This window comes from Geospiza fortis, unplaced genomic scaffold, assembly GCF_000277835.1.
Source record: "Geospiza fortis unplaced genomic scaffold, GeoFor_1.0 scaffold534, whole genome shotgun sequence".
NCBI lineage: Eukaryota > Metazoa > Chordata > Aves > Passeriformes > Thraupidae > Geospiza > Geospiza fortis.
Genome location: NW_005054614.1, coordinates 28,448 through 34,981, shown reverse-complemented (window position 1 = coordinate 34,981; position 6,534 = coordinate 28,448). Strand labels below are relative to the sequence as shown.

The following is a 6,534-nucleotide window of genomic DNA, read 5'->3' as shown; positions in this document are numbered from 1 at the left end:
GCTCTGCATAGTTACAGTTCAAGACCCTGGTGGAGGCTTCTCATCTCTCCTGTTGTGCCCAACCATGTCTTGCTCCCACTATTCCCCTCCCTGCCTCCCACAGCTGCCCTCCCATGCCCCGCTTTTGCAGCAGAAGGAGCTGGATGTAGGTAAGCAGCCACATGGGGAAATACAAATTATTATTATTATTATTATTATTATTATTATTATTATTATTATTATTATTATTATTATTATTATTATTATCTGCATTAGCATTAACAGAACAAAGTTCTCCCTCTTGTGCTTTGTTGGTAGAGGCCCCTTTGGTTCCTGCAGCTCCTGAGGCTGGCTCCAGGAGCATTTCCACCTGTTTTGTGGCCATTGTGGTAGGCAGGAATGTTGTGGTGCCCCACCTCCAGCCAAGACCTGTCCACACAAGGGTTCTGGCACAGCAAAAAAGCCTTGGATGGAGGAGAAATGCAACGTGCTAGAAGAGCAGAAAAGAGCTTTTTGCTGCCCAGCTCAAGTGCAGTTCCCTCGTTCACCCTGCCATCCTTTCTGAAATGCAGTGGGTATAAACCAGAGATGTGTTGTGGAGGTCTCTGATGAGCCCTTGAAAGAGCAGGGCACTTAGAAGCACACTGACACATCCTGTGCTGGGCCATGCAGCTGGGCTGTGTTTGACATCCCCAAAATCACAGGGAAGACAGGTCCTGCTCGTATCGAGTGTGCAGCAGGGGCCCAAAGAGTTCAGGGGAGCCCCAAAAATCCCAGAGATTGTGGTGGATCCTAAACAATCATTTCTACAATGGATGGAGTAGTGTCCCTTCCCAGCTCCAGCTGTCATCTGCTGCTCAAATGTTGTTTTCTTATTTAATTATGAATGTTTATAATATTAAAGCAGAGGTTTACTGTGCTTGTAGACTGGCTGAAGGATTAGAAAGGATATCCAAAAGGGACATATGAAGGTCAGTTGGAAGTGACAGCTCTGTTGGGACGCCCAAAGATGTTTAGGACTGGCTTTAAATAAACAGCAAGTTTGAGAGAGCTGCTAAAGCTTGACACAAAATACCAAGCATGTCAGTATCCCACTCTGTGTCTGGCAAAAACAAGCATATCAGCAACAGGAGAACCTATCCAGCTTTGCTTCTAATTTATCAGACCCTTAGACACATGGAATGTGTTCCCAAACTATCTAATTTACTTACCTATCCATAAAGTGGGATCATTATTTATATATCTTATCCGACCAATGTTGTACTTTATCTTACATTTCCAATCAACATATAAATGTTGACTGTCTAGTTCAGCTTAATGCAAAATACAATATTGTGGCCTAATAATCAGTTCTTAGGAAAATGAGAAGGCACAGGATGTTGAGAATGACAATAAACAGGTGGAACAGTTAGATTGTGGACAGAGCAGAAGTGTTGAATTTAGAAAGGCAGTGGAAGGTTTCACTGAAATTACAGAGTCCTCAGTCTTAGCTATTCTTTCTTTTCTTATAGTATTTTAAATGTGGATTCTTCTCACTCACCCTACATGTGAATGCATATAATTTTGTGCTATGCATGAAACAGAATTACTTCAGTGAAAGGGAGTGGGGATATCTCTTCATGCCACTTCCTCACCATGTTGGTTTGACTCCTTGTCACTGTTTGGAATGAAATTTGAGTTTCCCATACTTTTAATCTTAAACAAATAACCAATATTTTTCAATTAATAAAAATTGTATATATATGTAGTCATATACATATTTTTTTTATATATATATATATACACATCATCATATACATATTTATATATATATATATGTGTGTGTGTGTGTGTGTGTGTGTGTGTGTGTGTGCTAAATGCTTCAGGAATCTTTACTCCTGCTATTTTACTTTTTTTCCTAAGAAGACGAAAATCACTTGAAACAATGTAGTGTTAGTCCATCAAAGAAATGCATACTTCTCATTGCAAGAGGATTAAAAAATCCATATAATTACTACCATGCATTTTTGAAAATGCAAATGTAAAAATGCTTTGCTGTTTGATATAGTTTTAAATGTGAAGATTTACTTCACATTTAATGCGAAGTAAATGTGAATATGTACTTCAAAAGTAATGAACACTAGAATAAATGAATAAATAAAACGTCATAGTCACTGTTCATATGCAAGGGTCTCTACTCTCTTTATTACCTAGACATAAATGATAATTACTAAAGAAAGCAACACAGAGGTTTACACTTTATGCATGCCTCAGGTCACTTTTTAATCTTGGGAACCTCATTCCTCTTCTTCTATCTTCTTATGAATCTCGCGGCTCTTGGCTCGGAGCTTGTTGACCTGTGACTCTGCAATGTCAGCCCGCTCCTCGGCCTCCTCCAGCTCGTGCTGGATCTTGCGGAACTTGGACAGGTTGACATTGGACAGCTCCTCCTGTGCGGGGAAAGGGAGTTGGGAAAAAAACAGGCAGCATATCGGACGTTTATTATCATAAAACTGGGTAAACAAAAATCCAAAAGCCACAGCTGGGCTAACAGAGCAGATTCAAAACCAAGATGAGAAGCTGCTCAGGGTGTTATATGTGTCAGAAGAGAAAAGAATATTGGAATGTCAAAAAGATATTATACACAGCATGGTCTAGGCAGAGTTCATGTCATAGTCCTGAATACACAGGCTGACAGCTGTTTCTGGCATCCAGAGCAAGGTATAAGAAAAGAAATAGAGTGGGAAATGAGGCTTACAGCAAAACACTTAGGGTTGGAGAAGTGTACTTCCTCCCATACCCAGAAAGTCTTATTCTCACAACCCCCATTGTATCAAAATATCATCATGTTGCTTTAAAACAGTCAAGGTTTCAAAAAGCTGTACAGAGGAAAACATGACTACAGAATTCCACCTCCAGCAGAAGAAAGTCTGGTTTGGAGAAACTGGTACTTACAGCCTCCTCAGCTTGTCTCTTGTAGGATTTCACTTTCATTTGCAGCTTGTCCACCAAATCCTGCAGCCTCAGCACATTCTTCCTGTCTTCCTCAGACTAAAGCAGTTGGCAAACAGAATAGACAGTCAATTCTTGGTTCTGCATCACGTGAGGTTAGCAATTCCCCATGGGGATGGTGTGGGCAAAATGTGACTCGCTGTGAGAAAGCCCAGTGAGAGCAGGAGAGCTGCTGCCTTACCTGGTAGGTGAGTTCCTTCACCCTGCGCTCGTACTTGCGCACACCCTTCACGGCTTCAGCGCTGCGCTTCTGCTCAGCATCAACCTCCCCTTCCAGCTCCCGCACCTGCAAGGACAAGCCCAGCCCTGCAGCTGCCCTGGCAATGTCTCTCCAAGGACAGACACGCTCACTCAGACACAGCCCCAGCCCTACACACCCTGGCCTCCAGCTTCTGGATCTGCTTCTTCCCTCCCTTCAGGGCCAGCTGCTCGGCCTCTTCCAGACGGTGCTGCAGGTCCTTCACTGTCTGGTCCAGGTTCTTCTTCATCCTCTCCAGGTGGGCACTGGTGTCCTGCTCCTTCTTCAGCTCTTCTGCCATCATGGCCGCCTGATCAGAGCAAAAGGTCAAAGCCATTTTGGGGCTGGAGATATTTTGGGCAGAGTACATTCACCATCCGCAATGCCAGGAGCACCCAACTCACATCTGTGATGGCCTTCTTGGCCTTCTCCTCAGCATTGCGGGCTTCCTGGATGGTATCCTCCATTTCACTCTGGATCTGGGAAATATCTGTTTCCAGCTTCTTCTTGGTATTGATCAGACTGGTGTTCTGTTGAAGAGCATGAGCATGATTTATTTTTGCTACCTTGCAGTATCATATCAAGTACAGCATAAGTGGATTTTTTTAATATAGATTGTGCCATCAGATCACATTTGATTCCAAGAGAAGTACTGTTGTAGCTATCAATTTCTCAGGTATGATGTGCTTTGGTATCCTGTGAGCATCTTCTAAGAAGTCTTTTCTCAGACAACAAGTAAGGAATTTAGACTGAAAAATTAACACAATGCTTTCCTTACCATTTTCACTCTAGTGACCAGAAAACTTTGAGATGGTTCTATAGAATACTTATAGTAACATTGCTTAAGTACATTACTGACAGAGTTAGTGCAGTCCTATTTTGTTCATGGTCAGCCTACATTTGCCTTTAAATTCTCAAATGGAAATGTGAAAGGTGTTGAACTCAAGTAAAAGAGTAAGGACCTCACAAACTTCTCTGCATTTATTAAGGTATTTATACTGTAAATTCCATTCTAATGGAATTCATACTCTATCTACATCTGAAACAAATTCTTAATATTATCTATCACCTATTACGTCTTATTTACTGTGAAAGCCCCTGCATTTAAAAAAATACTGTTACAGCTCTGCCAGTCTTAAGTTCATTTACATGTATGGAGCAATATTATGAATATTAACTATGTTTATTAACTGACCTGGCTATGGAGGAGCTGAACTCTCTCACTTGCATCCAGAAGCTCCTGCTCAGCCAATTTCCTTGACCGCTCCGTCTGCTCCAGGGCTGCCCGGAGCTCCTCAACTTCAGCCTGCAGCAGGTTTGCTCTGCGCTCCACCATGGCCACCTGCTCCTTCAGGTCATCCTGTGCTCTCACAGCATCATCCAAGTGCAGCTGAGTGTCCTGGAAAGAGATATACAACAGACTGGGAGGTGTGTGTTTTCTATTTTTCCGTCTGTTTTCTCTTTTTCTGTGTTTCTTATTTTCCCGTCACCTTAGAACTGAAATAGTCGTAACAGAGGAAAAAATTTAGCTGTGTCAGAAATCAGCACATTGTGGCATACCTTGAGCACTGCCTGGGTGTTTCTCAGGTTCTTCTGTGCCTCAGCAGCCTGGCGGTTGGCATGGCTCAGTTGGATCTCCATTTCATTCAGGTCTCCCTCCATCTTCTTCTTCAGCCTCAGGGCTTCATTCCTACTCCTGATCTCAGCATCCAGGGTGCTCTGCATTGAGTCCACGACTCGCAGGTGGTTTCTCTTCATCTGATCAATCTCCTCATCTTTCTCTGCTATCTTCCTGTCGATCTCAGACTTCACTTGGTTGAGCTCAAGCTGCAGGCGTAGGATCTTCCCCTCCTCATGTTCCAGGGAGGCCTGGAAAAGTGGACACAAACATTGATAGCATTGATAAAAGTTCTTCTTACATTCTAAGGAATTGCAAAATATTTTGTGAGATCTCAGCTGTTTGCACTCCCCAGAAAGAAGAAAGGGCAGCCCAGGCCTTTTTAGCTCTATTTCCTCGTTTCTTTCCTGCAGACACCAGCGTTTACAGTCATATACCTCAGCTTCCTCCAGGGAGGCTTGCAGTTCAGATTTCTCCTGCTCAATCTGCTTCTTCACTTTCTCCAGCTCATGAATCGCCTTTCCTCCCTCTGCAATCTGCTCCGTGATGTCGGAAATCTCCTCTGTGGGCACAAAGATCAATGGCATGGTCAGGCACAGGGCAGAATGGGAAGGGCCCTGTCCCACCAAGGTGACAGGCATCTCTGCAGACCTGCAGGCCCAGAGCCATGAACAATGGTGGTAATGGCTGAGAGTGAGAAAGGCCAGGGAGGAGCAGAGGGCCAGGGACTTACGCTGCAAGTTCTTGTTCTCCCGCTTCATTGTTTCCAGGTGGTCCAAGGACTCCTCATAGGCATTCTTCATCTTGAACAGCTCCGTGCTCAGAGAGCGCGACTCCTTCTGCGAGGCCTCCAGCTCAGCCTGCGTTTCCTCATACTTCTGCTTCCATTCTGCCAGGATCTGAAGAGAAACGGGGAGTCAGTACGGCTGTGACCATCACGGGGCCCTGCTCTGGCCAGGAGTGCTGGTGCTGGAGGCCCAAAGACCTTGTCAAAGTTCTTCTGCTTCTTATCCAGAGCAGCACAGGCAGCATTGGATCTCTCCACATCAATCATCAGGTCCTCCACTTCATTCTGCAGCCTCTGCTTTGTCTTTTCCAGGGAGGCACATTTGGCATTGACAGCCTCAACATGCTCCTCTGCGTCCTGCAGGCGCTGGGCCAGCTTCTTCCTGGAAAGCGGTAATCATAAGTAAGACTGTGGCATGCAGCAGCACATTTTTCACAGGAGTAAACTTAGTCTCTTGGTATGGTGTGATCCACATTCACAGAGCGGTTTAAGACTTCTCCCAGACAGCCACTGTATTTCCATGTCTGAATCCTGGAACAATCCTGCAGCAGTTCCCTCTCTGCTGGCCTCTCTCTGCTATTCTGTATCTTTCTGCTTTTCAGCAATGTGTCCCTGCTTTCTGTCATATTTTGTCTCTTTGTGACCCCATTCAAAGCAGAGCACTCACATCTTCCCGACAATGCCACAGTGGGCTCCTCAAATTTCCATTCTTACTCTCTGTCAGTGTTCTCCACATTCCCCACGTACTTGGCCTCCTCGAGCTCCTCTGTGCGCTGAATCGCATCCGTCTCGTATTTGGTTCTCCACTGGGCCACTTCACCATTTGCCTTGGACAGGGCTCGCTGCAGCTCTGCCTTGGCCTCCTGCTCCTCCTCATATTGTTCTCGGAGCAAGTCACAGTCATGGCGAGCGGACTGCAGG

General features: G+C 44.7%; 1 pseudogene across 1 annotated transcript in view; it reads right to left on the bottom strand.

The window, feature by feature from the left end:
* Positions 1-2,142: 2,142 nt before the first annotated feature.
* Positions 2,143-6,534, bottom strand: part of LOC102039213 — a 14,372-nt pseudogene continuing 9,980 nt past the window's right edge. Inside the window, exons 25-35 of the transcript XR_004082669.1 lie at positions 6,361-6,527; positions 5,812-5,995; positions 5,560-5,725; positions 5,264-5,388; positions 4,769-5,077; positions 4,404-4,607; positions 3,613-3,738; positions 3,348-3,518; positions 3,152-3,256; positions 2,914-3,009; positions 2,143-2,408 (exon numbers count right to left, since the gene is read on the bottom strand). The product of XR_004082669.1 is annotated as a myosin-1B-like (transcript). The remainder of the gene's footprint in view (positions 2,409-2,913; positions 3,010-3,151; positions 3,257-3,347; positions 3,519-3,612; positions 3,739-4,403; positions 4,608-4,768; positions 5,078-5,263; positions 5,389-5,559; positions 5,726-5,811; positions 5,996-6,360; positions 6,528-6,534) is intronic.